Consider the following 18,529-nt stretch of genomic DNA (forward strand, 5'->3'; position numbering starts at 1 on the left):
TATGCCATTGATCCAAGTGCTGGATTTGTATCTTTCGAAGTCGAAAACTGCATTGACTCGGCTTCAAGAGTAACACCAGAATTTTGAACTGTACTCTTTTCATCCATGGACTTCGTGTAAAATATACAATTATTCACTTCGTACGTTGTACATAGATGACATCAAACTTCAATCCAGCAGCCATTCAGGTCAAGGTCTCCGATGCCGTTGAATCCTTGAACACCTCGTCTTTAAACCAAGGCATGAAAGTTCTATTATGTTCCATCAAGACCCATTTCTCTGCTTGTCTTGGGTTATTTGCCTTCACAATGGCTTTATGAGCTTCTACGTAAGGTATAACTTCATCTGTGTTATTCAATATGTACAAATGTGCTTGCAAGACTTCTGATCGAGATTTGCTTACAATATTCACACCACGTAAACATTTACTTGTAGAACGCCTGTGGTGCCATGAATTAGCTGGAACACCTATTGGATTTGCTTTTGTTATGTACTCTAAAAAAAATTCAATACTTTCTTCAGCTATGTACCTTTCAATCATTGAAGCCTCTGGACGATAATGATTTTTCACATAACCTTTCAAAATTTTCATATACCGCTCAACAGGATACATCCATCTTAAGTACACTGGTCCACACAATCTAACCTCTCTTACCAGATGCACCACTAGATGAACCATGATGTCAAAAAAAGACGGAGGAAAAAACATCTCTAATTCACACAAGATTACAACAATTTCATTTTGAAGTTCATCTAGTTTTGAGGGATCAATGACTTTACAACAGATGGAAGAGAAGAATGAGCACAAACGGGTTGTGGTATGTCTAACATTTTTTGGTAAGATCCCACGGATAGCTACCGGCAACAACTGTTGCATCAAGATGTGACAATCATGAGACTTCAACCCAATTAACTTCAAATCTTGCATTGACACTGGTCTCTTCACATTTTGAGGAATGTCCTTGTGGCACTTTCACACCCTTTAGACATTGACAAAAACTAATTTTTTCATCTTTTGACATTGTGTAACAGGCTGGGGGCAAATATGTATGCTTACCCATTTTTATGGGTGCCAACTCGCCGCGTATGTTCATCTCAATCAAATCTAAACGAGCATTTAGACCATCCTTCGTCTTCCCGTTAATGTTAAGAAGTGTACCAATTAAGCTATCACACACATTCTTCTCAACATGCATTACATCTATACAATGTCTGACTTCTAACCTCAACCAGTACGAAAGATCAAAGAAGATTGATTTCTTCTTCCAAATATTTGACACAGATGACTTTTTTTTTACTGACTGAAGGTGTGGTCTATGTTATTTACCTTTTCGTAAACCTCAACACCGGTTAATGGAGTTGGTGGACCACTACCCTCTTGGTGTCCATTAAAGGCTTTTTTCAACCTCCGGTAAGGATGATGACTTCTAAGAAACCTCCGATGCCGAAAATATACTTTTTTCCTTCCATGTTTCAATTGTTGAGAAGCAGTGTCTTCTTCGCATATTGGACATGCTTTATGACCCTTAACACTATAACTTGATAAGTTACCATATATGCCAGAAAGTCATTGATGGTGCAAAATAACATGGCATGAAGCTTGAAAGTTTCATAAGCAAATCCGTCAAATACTTCAACACCGTGGTCCCACATTAACTTCAAATCTTCAATTAGAGGACTTAGATATACATCAATATCATTCTCTGGCTGTTTTGGACCGGATATCATCATAGACAACATCATGTATTTTCGCTTCATGCACAGTCCAGGAGGTAAGTTGTAAATAACTAGTAAAACAGGCCATGAACTGTGATTTGTACTCATATTACCAAACGAATTCATTCCGTCTGTAGCTAAACCAAGTCGGATATTTCTTAATTCTTTACCAAACTCTGGAAACTCATCATCAAATTTCTTCCACTGAACAGAATCAGCTGGATGTCGGTACATGCCATCACATTTCCTCTCATCTACATGCCATCTAAGATTCTTAGCATCGTTTGGGTTTGCAAACAAACACTTCATCCTTGGAATGATGGGAAGATACCACATAACCTTCATTGGGGGTCCCTGCTTTTCTATATCTTCAATAGTATCATTATCTTTTTGTTTCAACTTATAACGTGATAACCCACACCTCGGACAACTTTTCAACAATTCAAAATTTTTCCGGTATAATATACAATCATTAGGACATGCATGTATCTTTTTATACTCCATACCCATTGGACAAAGAATCTTTTTGGCCTCATAATTACGATTAGGTAGAGTATTTCCCTCTGGAAGCATATCCTTCAACAACTGAAGCAATTCCGTGAAGCTTTTATCAGTCCATCCATTTATTGCCTTCAAATTCATCAATCTTAACACCGCCGACAACCGTGTGAAGTTAGTTGATCCATGATACAATGGAGTCTCTGCATCGCTTGACATACTTTCATATCCATGCGCTTTTGCAAAAGACTCAGCTCCTACATCACGAATCATGTCTTCCAATTGATCATCATCGTGTACTACTTCATCCATGGTGGACCCCACGTATTCTTCAGTTACGGAAACACGTGGTAAATTTAATAATTCACCATGCCATGTCCAAGTTGTATAAGATCGAAGAAACCCATCACATAGCAGGTGCTCCCTCATTATATTAACATCAAGTATCATTCCATTCAAACAATTAATGCACGAACACCTGATATTTGCTCCATCATGACCACTATTAATTGCGTTACGTTGTGCAAATTGTATAAATTCTTCTACTCCTCTTTCGTACTCCTCACTTATACGAACATAATTCATCCAATTTCTATCCATATTATATATTCTAGAATAATTAGAATTTTTAAATCAGTGTTCTATTTCTCGCGTTTACCGAGGGTCAAACACCCTCAGACTCAATACCAGAACGTATTATTGCTAAATACAAGTAACAACTAACTTATTTAGTATACTAAATAATATAAATTACATAATACATAAAAAACATACAAATTCAAATTATAAATTTTGAAAAATAAAAATTATAATACATAAAAAACATACAAATTTGAAAATAATAAATACTAAATAATATAAAATTTAAAATATACAATAAATTATAATACATAAAAAAAAATCCAAAAAATGCAAAAAAATAAATAAAAAATGTAAAAACCAACCTTGTGGTACGTTGTTGGTGAAGAGTGGAAGGGGAGAAGAGGAAACACGGCAGTGGCGGCGAGTGCAACGGCGGAAGCAGTGGCGGAGCGGCGAGAGCGAAATGCGACAGCGGCTGAAGCAATGGAACAGTACACCTTCAAAATGCAGAGCGAAACCCATTAAAAACGAAAGCACAATGGAAAACGAAAGCCATTGGAGTTCAATGCAGTTGTGAGGGGCAATGGAAACAAGAGAATGAGGGGCAATGCAGTTACGTACCTTCGAAAATGCAGAACTTTGCAACGAGAGAAAACGAAGAAGATATGAGTGCAAACGGAGAATGAACAAAACTGTTGAGCGCGTAAAATTTTTAGGGTAAAAACCATTTACAAATGCGGCTAAATGTAAAAACCGCATTTGTAAATCAAAAAGCTTGATTTACAAATGCGGTTTTTACGTTTAGCCGCATTTGTAAATCAAAATAATTTCAAAAATGCCACCGCGTTTTTTACGAATGCGTTTAAGCGCTGAACCGCATTAAATAAGGAGCGCTCTTTTCTTATTTTTGTACTAGTGTTTTAGGCTCTGTTTGCTTCTATGGATGTACTATTCACAGGAAAAGAAGTGAGAGGATATCAATTGTTTGGATCCATGGTTTTGTAAGGAAGAGGAGGAGAGGATATACATGTGAACAGTAAATATCCTTTCCCCTCAAAATGAAGAGATGTAGAGGGAAAACCACATCAACATGTATTAATTCTGAATTTACCCGCATTCATCTGCAAAGATTTTTAATATTAAAAACCAGTATTTTTTATTTATATAAGATGTGATTTATTTTCTAAGATGTGATTTATTTTCTAATTTTATAGTATATATTTAATATTTTAAGAAATTATTTGAAGTTCTCTTTTTATTTAATTTGTTGTTGCATTTACATTAATATATTTTTTTATAATTATAATGTTTATGAGTTAGTAATTTATTTGATAATAGTTTTTTATGAAATTACTTTCTATTGTTAATTACATTATATTTTTTTATAATATTTTTTTTAATTTTTCATTACTATAGGGTTTTTAATAATAAAAAATATTATTTTTTATTTATATAAGATCTGATTTATTTTCTAATTTTATAATGCATGTTGAATATTTTAAAAAATTACTTGAAGTTTTTTTATTTAATTTGTTGAGTACATTTTTTTTCTAATTATAATTTTTAAATTGTATCTATTTATATTTAATATATATTTATTTTCTAGTTTTAATTTTTAAATCTACGAAATATGTGAAAGTTGTTTATTTTTAAACAAAAATAACTCATTTCATTATTAAAAAATTTTAATAGGTAAGGATAAATTTGTAAAGTAAAATTTAACAATTTAAAAAAAATTAAAATTCTCTCACAACCATCACATCACTCACAAACTCTCATAAACTTTTCTCACACATCCACTTTAACATACCTCAATCCAAATACTCTCACTTTCTTCTCACTTTCCTCTCACATCTCCACACATTCACTCCTTCATATCCCCACACATCCCCTCACCAATCCAAACACACCATTAATGTGTCTTATGACGAGTCTCTATTAATAATAAGATTTCTGGAGCAATCCTAAACAATAAATGAGAGTTTTAAGGCAATGAAACATAAATGTGAATATCAAGTCATGAATAAAAAACTTAAAATAATAATAAAAAATCTAATTTACAACACTTTTGTGAGCCTTAGAAAATTCACACATGCATAGATTTTAGTAGTTTTATATCTTCCGGAAAGGATCTAAGTGATATTTGTCTTTTTGTTTATGAAATAAAATAAATAAGCTAATTTTTGTGGAATAAAAATAAAAGTAAAGTATATTCATTTTTTTTAATAATATGATGCAAGTTTTAATTATCTTATGTGCAATGAACCATAAATTATGTTATTGACATTAGTCTTTCCTCGTCTTATCAATCTTGGTTCTGCTATTTTTGTTGTACTGTCTCATATTCTATAGAAAATCCAAGCCTCCAAATCAACATCGTTATGCATAACATTGCATAATAACATTTTGAAAAATCTTTAAATATTTTATTTTCATATATATTATCTAAATTCGTGTCTCGTTCTTTTGTATTAAAAATATTCAACAGTATTAATTGTTGGAGATCCCACATCGACTAGAGATTAGAGCCTTTCATTGTATATAAGTGGGTGCAAACCTCAACCCTATGAGCCGGTTTTAAGGGGTTGAGTTAGGCTTAAAGTCCACTTTCGTAATATGGTATCAGAGCCATTTCGAGCCTATCCTAGCGAGTGTTTGTGTTGGGCCTATCGTGCCACCCGCTATCGGACCACCCATAATATATAGTCCCACGCACGAGCTTCTATCTATCACTCTCGGCGTGAGGGGGTGATTTAATAATTAAAAAGTTGTCGTGTATAAATAAGAATTAAAGAAAATGAGTTTAAATCGTCTTCATAAGTATAAATTCTAAAAAAATTATCATTTAAAATTCCTTTTTAATTATAAAAATGTCACCAAATCACTCTCAACAAGAGTTTACATTGAAAATATTTTTTAAAGACAATTTTAATATTAGTGTATATATAATAATATGTTACTTTTATTCTTATCGAAAAAATCTATATGATTTGTATTTATCTACTATTTTAAATAATTAATTAATGATTTTTTAATGATTGCAATATTATTTCGCTTTTATGAAAATTTATATGATAATGAAAATCCTGAGTAAAGGCATAGTATTTAATTGAAATCCTTGAATATAATTTTTTGAATTAAAATTATAATGTAATTTAATTTTTTAAAACTAGTTAATCCAATGAATTTAGTTAATTAAATGTTAAGTATACTTAAAAATTTAAATTTAGTTATTTTTTATATATATTAATTTAATATTTAAATGCATGTAATTAGTATATTTTACCAGTTACGAAAAATATTACTTATTTTATTTTAAAATATAATGATTTAATTAAAAAGTGTATTATATTTATTTATACAGTGGATACACTGAAAAATCTCATTTGATATTTTGTTATAATAATTTAAGATAAAGTATAAAAAACAAATAGAGTAAAGGTAAAAAATCACATTGAAATTATGTTTTCTTGACCCCTATTATAACAAAAACTGGTATTTTGGAGAGGTAATAAGACGAGTCATTTTTCATCTTCAAGAATCACACTTGAAATATTCAATAACCATCTTGTAAGATATGAAAAACATCCATACAAATACTAATATGTTCAATTTCAGAAACTAGCCGACTCAATTATAATTTTTTTTCTTTGAAGTATGGTATTCAAAAACTTATATATTTGTGTTTGTAACACCTGAGATACATATTTCATTTTTTAATCTCTCATTTTTCATAACCTCTCTTCTCTTTTTCTTTCAGTTTTTTACTACAAATCTCATATTTTAAAATTTGGTCATACCTCATAATAGATTAGAAGTCAAATAGATCTTCAAACAATAAATTTCTAAGATCTCTTGTTATCTGATTTTTACTATATTTTTGTCATCAATCTTGGTCGGGTCAGTTGAGAAAAGTGATCATCTACACTTGTTTTACCACATACTGAAATATGTTATGTTTGGATAACTTGTTCTAGGTCCCTAGATTTTGGAGTAACCCAACTGCTTGGTTTTACAAATTTTCTTGAAGAGAAACAATTTAGGTAAGAAAAACTACTTATATGTTTGATAGAATTTTAGAATAATTGATATAGATAAGAAATTAGTCTATAAACCAGGATTATGCATATTAGAGTGGAAAACTAGATAAACTAATTAAGATTTGATTTTGGTTGGAAAGGTGGAGGAAGTTGATCTAAATATGGTGGTATAATAGTTGGATTGCTACATTGAATGCATGTATTAATTGAATTAACTTTGAATGGATCTTGAGAATGAATATAAACTATTAGAAATGTTAGATTTTTTGTTTAAATTAGGTATTAAATTACATGTCTTGTTAAATCTGCTCAGCTCAATGCAAGCATAAGTGGATTGAGCTACATATTTTGGGATGCTCTCTGCCCCAAATTCGCTCAGCACCCGAGCTTTATGCTTGAGTGAATGCCTAATCTACTTAGGACATCTCAAATCTGCTCAACATATTTTTCTTTGCACCCAAGTATATTAAAATTTCTTATTTGAGGGTACTCTTGATCTCAAATATGTTCAATGTTTTTACTTACGCTTAAACGAATTTATGTGCAGAGTTTGAGGTGCTATTAGTTATCCAATTGATTTTAACCAAGGTACACGGATAAGAGTGAATCTAACCTTCTTGCGTTGTGAGTAGAAAATTAAACCTAAAGTTATGGCATGGAATAGTGCAGGAACTAATTGAAGGAAATAACGAAAAGCAAAAGGTTGTAGAAACTGATTGAACGTAATTGCACGAAATTGCAAAATTGTTGAACTGATTCATTCATTTTGATTTACTTCAATAATATATATAATAAAATTACAAATGCTGGTAGCTATAAAATAGGAATATTAACAGCCCTGTAAACTGACCATTAATGCAATAGTAACGGTAAATAATTTAAGGGTAATAAAATTTGAATTAAATAACCCACATCCTCCCTTAATTCTGATTTGGAACAACCTTCATGCCCAACATATCTCTTAACTTGATGAACACATTGATCTTCAATGGCATAGTGAGAATATCTGCAATCTGATCTTCTGATCTGCAGTATTCCAATTTGATCATGTTCTTCCCAACTTGATATCGCAAGAAGTAATATCGAATATCAATGTGTTTACTTCTTTGATGAAAAACCGGATTCTTTGCAAGATTAATTGCAGAGACATTGTCAACATAAATATTAATTGGAATATCTAGATTAAAACCAATTTGAGTCATGATATTGTTAAGCCAAAACTGATTGACAAGCACTTGCTACTGCTACATACTCAGCTTCACAAGTAGATAATGCAACAATTGACTATTTCTTTGATAACCATAAGCAAACCGTCTTTCCGATCATAAAACAATTACCACTAGTTTCCTCTTGTCTGAATCTCCACCCCAATCATTGACTGAGTATCCGACGATCTCAATCTTCTTAGATGAAGAGTGAAATAGAGCAAAAGTTGTAGTACCTTTGATGTAGCACATAATTCTCTTTACAGCTTGTAAATGAACTTGCCGAGGTGACTCCATACTGACTAATCCCACAGCATAACATATGTCAGGTCTAGTACACGTGAGATATCTAAGGCTCCCAACAATCTGCTTAAAGTATGTTGCATCTACAGTTCGCCCATCACCTTCCTTCGTAAGCTTAATTCCAATTTCAATTGGAGTCTTAACTGGGTTTGAATCCGCCATCTTAAACTTCCTTAAAAACTCAGCAGCAAATTTTCTCTAATGAATGAAGATTCCATCGTCTCCTTAGATGACTTCAATGCCCAAAAAGTAGGACATAAGACTGAGATCAGTCATCTCAAAGTCCTTCATCATGATATGCTTGAAGTCACCAATCATTTTGAGATTACTTCCTGTAAAAATCACATCTTCAACATAAAGACATAAAATTTGCAAATCTCCATAATCATTAGTCTTTACATAAAGACCATGATCTGATGCACATTTTTTGAATCTAGTGACATGAAGAAATGAATCAATCCTTTTGTTCCAAGCTCTTGGTGCCTGTTTAAGACCATATAAAGCCTTAGTTAGTCTATACACCTTCTCCTCTTTTCCAGATTGTATGAAACCCAGCGACTGCTTTACATAAACCTATCAAGTGGGTCGTTTAGAAATTCAGACTTGACGTTCATTTGGTGAATTTTCCATTGCCTTTGTGCAGCTAAAGCAATGATTAATCTCACTATTTCCATTCGAACTACAGGAGAAAATATTTCTTCGTAATCATAGCCTTCTCTTTGCTCGAATCCCTTTGCCACCAACCTTGCCTTGTATCTATCAATCTCACCATTTGCTTTCACTTTAATCTTGTACACCCACTTCACATCAATTGCTTTGTGTCCTTTTAGAAGATTAGTGAGCTGTCATGTATTGTTTTTTCTCAATCGCCATCAATTCTTCATTCATAGCCTCTTGCCATTTGGGGTGTTGAATGACATCTACAAGTCTCACGGGTTCTAAATCTGCAAGAAAAGCAAAGTGAACCAAATCTCCATTGTCATCAACTTTATCATCAAGATTTACTTCGCAATCTTGAAGGTGTACAGGTTGTCGTTGTTGCATTCTTGGTCGTTCCATCATAGTTGCAATTGGAGCTGCAACTTCAGGTTGAATTACAACATCAGTTTGAACTGTAGGTGCTTCAAGAGTGACTCCATCTTCCACATCATCGTTCAAAACGTAAATATATCGTTTTTTCGAATCCATTTCAGTTGCTGCATTCCATTGTCATTCCTCATCTTCGGCAAATGTAACATCACGACTGACAATCACCTTCTTTGTCATTGGATTGTACAGTTTGTATCCCTCATGCTTATATCCAATGAAAATGGTCTTCACTCCCTTATCATCTAACTTCGATCTTGCTGCCTTGGGGACATGAGTATAAGTAATTGACCCAAATACCTTCAAGTGTTGCACATTGGGTTTTCCTCAATCGAAGTTGTGTTAGGAACACTTCGAGTGGATGATCTGTTTATCAAATAAACCGCACATGTTACGGCCTCAGCCTAAAAAATAATTTGTCATACCTTTCGCTTTAAGCATGCTCATCGCAATGTACATGATTGTTCTATTCTTCCTCTCAGCAACTTCGTTGTGTTGAGGTGTGTAGGGACATGTTATGTTATGCTACAACCCAAGTTCTTCACAATGCCTCTTAAACTCATTAGACTTGTACTCACCCCCTCCATCACTATGCACCATCTTAATTAGTCTACTACTCTGTCTTTCAACAAATGCTTTAAATATTTTAAAGCAGTGGAATACCTCATCCTTGCTTTTCAATAAATAAATCCAGGTTTTCCTTGAAAAATCGTCAATAAAGGTTAAAAAATACTTATTACCTCTAATTGATGATATGTTCATCGGGCCACAAACATTTGTATAAACAAGCTCCAAAGGAAATTTCGCACTCCAAGGCTCCTTAACAAATGGTATCATGTGATTCTTTCCAAATATACAAGTCTCACACAATTATTCAGGGTGATGAATATGGGGTAAACCATTCACTAAATTTCGTTTGGAGAGATTTTCCAAACTTTGAAAATTTAAGTGCCCAAAGCGTAAATGCCACAACCACGATTCATTATTCACTATTGCATTCAAGCACTTGAAATCACCCATATGAAAATCTACTGGAAACATGTGGTTTTTTGATAAAAAGGTTTTAAGAATCAAATTACCTTTTTTTTTTATCAAAAATTGATAATTTATTTTCAACTATGTGCATCACGTAACCCTTTTCGGTCAGTTGTCCCATACTCAACAAATTACTTTTCATATAAGGTACATAGAAAACATCATAGATGTACATGTGATCACCATTCTTCAATGTGATAAGAATTCACCCTTTTCCAGTCATCGGAACGAACCTGCCATCACCGAATTTCACTTTTGTGCGAAATGAGTCATCCAAATCTGCAAACAACTCCTTCTGACCACACATATGATTAGTACAACCTGTATCCAAATACTAAGTCTGATTGTTTGGAGTTTTATTTGATGTGGCTGCCATTAATACTACATGATCCTCTTCTTCTTGTTTGTGATTACTATCTTCTTGAGCACAATTGGCAGCATGATTATCACCTTTTGATCTGCACTCATTTGCATAATGGTTGCATTTATGGCAGTTATAACACTTAACATTTGATTTATTATACATGCCTTCTCATCCTCCACAACCACGTCCTCCGCACCAAGAGTTATTTGAATTTGGATTGTGATTGGGACCAGTGTTGTTTTGCTCAGCACCTCCATGATTCTGGCCACCACGACCTTTGCTGGAATAGCTACCACCACGTCTTCGTCCTTTGCCTCGTGAACTACCATGTTTATGATAGGAGCTACCAATTGAGGCTTGTGCTTGTAAAGCTTGTTCAATTGGATTTTCAATCTTATTTTCATTCATCCGCTACTCATGCGCTCGTAAAGACCGGACAATAACCTTACTGTCATTGTTGAAATGTCATTGGGCTCTTCAATTGCGGCAACAACATGTTCAAATCTGGGAGTTAAAGATCTCAAAATGTTCTCCACCTTTGTCTGGTCCGAATGTGTTTCACCATTGGTCTTCATTTGATTTGCCAAGGCAAGGACTTTATTTATATAGACATCAACAGTCTCTGTGATTTCCATCTGCAACAGTTCATATTGGCATCTTAGGGTTCGAAGACGCACCCTCTTGATCTTGTCATCACCTTTATAATTGGGTTACAAAATGGTCCAAGCCTCACTTGCTGTTGTTGCTCCTTTTATCTTGTTCAAACGTCTCATCATTCATCCCTTGATGGATGAGATACAAAGCCTTCTTATCCTTCTTCTTTTGGTTAGGATGCGCTACTCGTTTCGCCTCCGTTGCATTATCAGCTAATGCAGACACTCCACTCTCAACGACATTCCGTAACTCATGATGATCAAACAAAACTCTCATCTGCACACACCACCGATTGTAATTTTTTTCCATCAAGGATAGGGACTGATAATTGGGTAGAGTTCATTATAACAAATTGGCTCTTGATACCAGTTGTAGGAACTAATTGAAGAAAATAACGGAAAGCAAAAGGTTGTAAAAACTTATTGAACGTAATTGCACGAAATTGCAAAACTACCGAACTGATTCATTTATTTTGATTTACTTCAATAATATATATATTAAAATTACAAATATTGGAAGCTATAAAATAAAAATACTAACATACTTGAAACTGACCATTAATGGAATAATAATGACAAATAATTTAAGGATAATAAAATATGAATAAATAACCAATAAATAATTCATCACCAATCATGTTACCATTTTCTATCCTCCTTAAGCATAATTATACTTGACTTCGACTCATTCCAATTCCAAACAAACACATGTACAAATGCCAAGAACAAAGAGATTTAGTTATCTAATTGATTTTAAACAAAGTAGCATATCACACATATGGGAATTATGAAGGTAGGGGTGTGGAAAACTGCCCAACCCACGCTAGAAAAGAGGTACACGTTCCAAGTCCCCGTCATGACGTTCTTTGTACTATTTCGTTCACTTTGAATACTTATAATATTATCTATTTTGTTCCGGTGAACAACGTTTTGGTGTTCATAATTGTTCCGGTCGGTTGACCTGGGTTGTCTTTGTGCGTGGCTTGTTCTAACGAGCTAGGGCACCTTCGTTTTGCTTCGTCTGTCAGTACCTGAAAAAAGAAGAACAAAGGGGCGCCCTCGCGGCCGTTTGCACTTCGACGATCAAGTCAGCTAGCGAGAAACACCAAAGTAACTAGAAACTGTATGATTATCTCAATGACTGAAACTGTATGGCTAAAACTATGCTACCCTAATTGTCTTGTGCTCTCAGCGGATGCGCCGTCAAGAACAATTAGGGTTTTTGCTCTGTATGTCTATCTGGGAAAATTAGGTTAAAACTCGTGTAACTGTGAACTGAAAAAATGTACCTCCCTAGGGCTTATTTGCGCCCTATATATAAGTAAAACTAGGGTTCACCTCTGTGTTGCCTGTTATTATCTAGGGTTCCTTGGAGAAGGTCCTTGCGCCGCTATCTTTAGGATCTTAACGTATCTGGCCCATGGACTTCCCTTATCTGGAGTGCAATGTATAACCTTATGCCCATTTGGGCTCTAACTTGGGCGTTGTATTTATCGCGCCATCATACTATTCGAGTGCCCTAATTGGACACGTGTCATGCATGCAGCCTTTCTGGATACCTTTAATGAGCACGTGGGCATTACCACGTGCCCTTTTGACTTGATCATTTATTCTGTGCCTAGGGACCCACAGTTCCGCTGCCCAACTTAGGGTTATTCCCTCGTGTGGGCCCCCTCTCTGTGAAATGCTTACGTCATGCGGGTTGACTCTTCAGGCGATGTCTTACTTAGGCGATGGGCGATGATCCATCTTGGCGGTGACACATCCCGGCGATAACCGCTTATTCATGCTGCAGAACGCCGCCTTTACACACAACGACTACGTTGACTTCTTGACTACATACCTTTCTCTTGTCCACGTCATCACACCCGATGACCTGGTCGGTACACAAGCCCCCCAGTCTTGAGCTGATAACTTGCTTTCAGCGAAAAGACTAAAGCTTGCCCCCTACTACCCTTGCGGCGTTTTGATGACATGCCACCTTCCGATCGATTGACGTGACATTTCTGTATCGTCGGCGCAATGTACCCTTAAGGACTCTGACGATGTGACATTCTCTGAGTGAGACAAATGACATTTTAATCTGTACCTTTACCTCGCGACACGTGGCCCACTCACGAGGCGTTTGTTTTACCGCTTCAGCCATAAAGCTCGAATCTTGAAAACCCCGCATCTCAACTCATTGTCTCTGCTTCTTTCGTATCTTTCTTGCACTATTCACCTTCTTTCCAAGAACTTCTTGCCCCACGTTCTTTCTTTGCGACCCTTCCCTTTGTTGCGTTACTGAACCCTTGACCTCCAGTTTCTTTACCGCCAGTACACACTAGGATGTCGACCAATCCATCTTCCTCCCGAGTGAGTCACAAGGATCTCTATCCCTGGGCTTCGAGTGAACTGCTCGACGAGTACTCTTGCTTACTTTCTTCCAGGGCCCTGAGGGAGCACGTGGGGGAAGCATGCTCCTATGACCATCGTGCCTTCGCAAAGAGGCACGATGATGACATCGTCGTGCTCCCTTGTTCCATGGGGGAGCCGGTGTGCGGGGATGAAGGATCCAGTAACGGGGGTACCCTTTTTCTATTTCTATCAAGTAGTTTTTAAGTGCGTCGGCGTACGCCTTCCCTTTTCTAGGTTCGAGAGGGAGCTGTTAACGGAGATGAACACCGCTCCAGCCCAACTGTACCCTAACAGTTGGGCCTTCATGAAGGCCTTTGACATTTTGTTTGGCTTCCTTGGGTGTGCGCCTTCTGTGGATATTTTTCTTCACTTCTTTGAGGTGAAGAGGCAGAGAAACAATCTTTGGGTAACTCTTAGCAATGTCCCTGGTAGGATTCTTTTGACGCCCTTTCAGATAGCCTTCACAGGGTGGAAAGGCAGGTTTTTTAAGGTATGCTGCTCCAGCTTGGTGCCTTCTGCCCTGGACGGCTTTCCTTTGTACTGGACAAAGGACACCAGAGCTTTGAAATCTAAACCCCTTAAGAAACTGTCTTCAAGGGATCAGGAAGCTTGCAAGATCCTGGCGGGTGTTGGAGGATTTGATGCGGCTGCTTTAATAAGCTTGGAGTATAATGCCGAGCTTCTGAAAAGATATATATGTGTGTGAGGCTTTTCTCATGGCTTTCCCACTCCTTGTTATGATTTTGCTTAGGAATACTTTGTTTCCCGTATGCCTCTTAGTATGCTTTATTCCTCTCTTTCACGTAGGTTCAAAGATAAACGATCATTAGAGGACGCTTCTGACTCGGGCTTTGCGGTTCGGAGACGAGGCCTTTTCGTCGCACTGCTTGAAGCCTGGGGCCACTGATGAGTGATGTGTTCTTGCTTTTTGTGTAGATATTTAGGACGTGTATAGGATTACAATTCCATTTTGCAAATGTTACAAACTTCGTCTGTAACCCTAACATTGGTTCTGCACTTTTATTTATGCTTAATGCTGTTTAAATTATCTTGCATGCTTGTGTTCTTTGTCATGCCGCGCACGTCACTCCGATATTGCCTTTACGCTTGGCGTGAATTTCTTAGACTTTGTTTGTTCCCATTCCTTAAACATCTTGTTTCTGGTTGCCTTGTTTATGGCTCTTCGGTCTTCGCCTTTGTGATGGATGCCTTTCCGTTTGAGCTTTCATATTCGAACCTTCAGCATTATCGCGCCTGAGCTCATTGGGATGGTTGGCGACATACTGCTCGTAGCGATGTCAGACCGCCTAGCCCTTCGTTTGCCGACGACCCGTCGGCGGTCGTGTACATTTTGCAGACCACCCCCTTCGCACTTCCTGATCACGTCATCGCCCTTGGCGACTCGGGGAGGGTGAGTTTAAACTTCGGTGATCTACGTGGCTCCGCGCGCTAATGCGCACGCCGGTTACTGATTTGACACTTCACCAACCTTCTCCCATCAAATGACACGTGGATCCATCGACGGTTGTTATTTCGTGTCGTTTGCGCTTCCCATAACCTTTGAAACTCTAAACTTCTCGCGCCACCCCACTGTTACATTATCTTCCTGCTTCACTTTCAAACTTTTGATACGCTCTGGTGAACGCTTCATCTCCCCAATCATCATTTCCTCGTACGCTCCCTCGATCATAAAAAAGGTAAGCCCTTTATCACTTTGTTGGTGCTCATCGCATTTTGATCAACTTGCATCATCCCTTAACTGTTTGATGCATACGCTGTGGGCTGTTTGCTCTCTGTTTCGCTTTTTTCCCTGCGCTTTTAGGTTTTCTTTCCCTTCCTACGACCCCTGTTGTTCATGCTGCTTTCCCTTCCTATTTTTCGAATTGAATCATTCCTTTTAGCGATCCTCCGCTTTCCTTTTCTTACTTTCCTTTCGTCTCTCCTGCAGTTCTCGATGGCTCGTACAGGTGCCACCCCTGCCCCCTCTCGAAACCCTCCTTCAAAATCTCGCAAACAACTTTCGTTAGGAAACCCCTCCACGTCTCGTAACCCACCTAGAGATCCTGGCATCCTTTCAAATCGGGCTCAGAGGCCTGCGCCCTCTCGTCCCAACCAATTGCAATCAACTCCCCCACAAACTAGCGCCACTGCCCGCCCCATTCCTGATTACAAACTGTTGTACTCATGGGCTTCTCCAGCTTTGCTGAACGAGACTTCCTCGATTAACTCTGAGGCCGACATTCTTCGCTTGAGAGATTAGACCCACCTCACATTCCATAAGGAGCATGATGACAAGGTTGTTATTCGTCCTTGTCCTCCCGGGGAACCTGTTTGTACTGATAGCGACGTCAACGATGGCCACCCTTTCTGCTTTGTTTACGCAACCGTGTTTAAGAAGGTTAAGCTCAGGTTCCCCTTTACTCGCTTTGAGAGGGAGCTCCTTACCGAGCTTGATATTGCCCCTGCTCAGCTGCATCCCAACGGCTGGGCGTTTGTCAGGGCATACCAAATTGTTTGTGCACATTTAGGCCATCCAGCCTCTGTAGACGTGTTCTTATTTCTGTTTGAGGCCAAAAACCCGGGGGACCGCCTATGGGTAAGCTTTAATGGGATTGCTGGGAGATCCATCCTTTCCATCTTCCAACAATCTTATAAGGATTGGAAGGGTAAGTTCGTTCGTGTTTGCTGTAATGATCAGAGTCCCACACTTCTCGACGGGTTCCCCTTGTACTGGGTTGACAAGGGAAAAAAAGATTCTCAGGATCATTTTCGGAAAGCTAGGAGTCCAGAGAAGATGGGGGAGCTCGATAGAGACTTGTGTCACTTCTGGAAGGAAGTTGCCTCCACCAATACCACCTTACCTACCTCCTCAATCATCAAGTTCGAATTCTATGAGGATCAACTAGACTTTTACATAGGTCTGTCCCTCCACTCCGCCTGGATTTTCCTTCCTGTGCCAAATCTGTTTTACTTTTTTACCAAGTTTGTTCGCATTACATGTCCTGCACTTACCCTTGCACTGCTAATTATCTGTATCTGTAATTGTATTGATCTGTGAACATCGATCACTTCGTGCAGGCACAATGCTGGGAAAGGATCATATGGCCAGACTGCGTTCTATAGTCAAACGCCACAAACTCGCTGCGGGTTCTCAAACCGTCGCGAATTCTGTAGCCGAAGCCGCTGTTGCCCGAGGCGAGCTTCCTCCCGTGGGCTCATCTTCCCTTATCGCCCCTCCTGTCCCTTCGAGAAAGAAGCTGCCGCCAAAGAGGGCCAAGAGGAAGAATCCCATAATGGTGTCGGATGAGGAGGATGACGAGAGGACTGAAGACGGTCTTATCTGCAAAAGGAACAGGGCAACCGTCACCGAGCTACCCGCAAACGAGAGTACGGGCCCAGATTATGCGAAAAATCCCCCCAGCGTCTCTACGCCCTTTGAGAGTGCTGGGGATGCTCTACCATCAAACACCTCAGCTGCTGGGAGTGTTCCGGAGCAAGCTGCGGACATTCAGTGGTCTCCCCAACCTGTAGTGGAGCTAGACGTGTCGCCGCCATGCCTTGATGTTCCCTTGGTTGTCCATACTTATGAAGGCGGCGGCGAGAACCAACCCCCAAATCCTCTTCCGATCCCTGCTCTTCCAGCCCCCGTCGAGGAGGTCTTGAAAGCCCATGCCGCTTACCTTAGCGCTATGACTACCGAGTGCGTAGAGAAACGCCTTTACCAGATGATGGGCGAGGCTTTAAGGGACTCCTTGAGCCAGTATGAATCCGAAGCCGGTGTTGCGAAAGACCAAGTTCAACAACTTAAGCGTGATCTTACGATGCGGGGATTGGAGTTTTCGCGGTTAGAGAATGCTCTGAAGGAGGAGTTGCGGAGGGAACGCAAAAATAGCGCTGAACTAGGCCAAAAACTCAACGCCAAACTCTCAGAGGTCACTGAACTCGAGGGCAGACTCATGCATCAGCAGGAGAATATAGCGGGCCTTGAGGAGACTCTCAAGGCTAAAGGGGCCTACGCAGACGAGCTCGAGGCCAAGTCGATTGAGAGGGAGGATCTACTGGGTAACATCAAAGCTGACATGGACCAAAAAGCCAAGGAACTGAGCGAGAAAGATAAGGAGCTGAACGAATCTGCAGCGAAACTTGCCCAGGCGCTTGAGGAGAACGAAAAGCTGAAGAAACAAAGTGAAGAACTCGACCTCAACGCCGCGGACGTTCTGACTTCCGGGTTTGGCGCAGCCTTGGAATAGTTCGCTTGTGCTTACCCCGACTTGGACCTCTCCCAGTTCTCGATTTGCCATGAAGTGGTAGACGGCAAAATTGTACCCTCAGATTAACGTTTTCATTTGTTCTCATTTGACATTTTCTTTAGAAACATTCTGAAAGACTTACATATTCGACCTCTGTCTATGTGCAACGAATCTGTTTGTAATGACTTCTTTTCTTCGGACCGTGTCGACTTATGCTCATGATTTATCTTTTACCTGTTGTGCAATCGCCTGATAATTTGGTGGGCTCTCACTCATCCCAACTAACTTAGCGCAGACTGATGTTTAATTTTCTGGCGATCAACTTATTTTAAACAAGCGGTTAGTCTATAGCAATAACATTTGACACAAAATTACTTACTGACCAGTAGGCGAGAGTCAT

The sequence above is a fragment of the Phaseolus vulgaris genome, chromosome 3 (genome assembly GCF_051622355.1).
Source record: "Phaseolus vulgaris cultivar YP4 chromosome 3, ASM5162235v1, whole genome shotgun sequence".
Classification (NCBI taxonomy): Eukaryota; Viridiplantae; Streptophyta; class Magnoliopsida; order Fabales; family Fabaceae; genus Phaseolus; species Phaseolus vulgaris.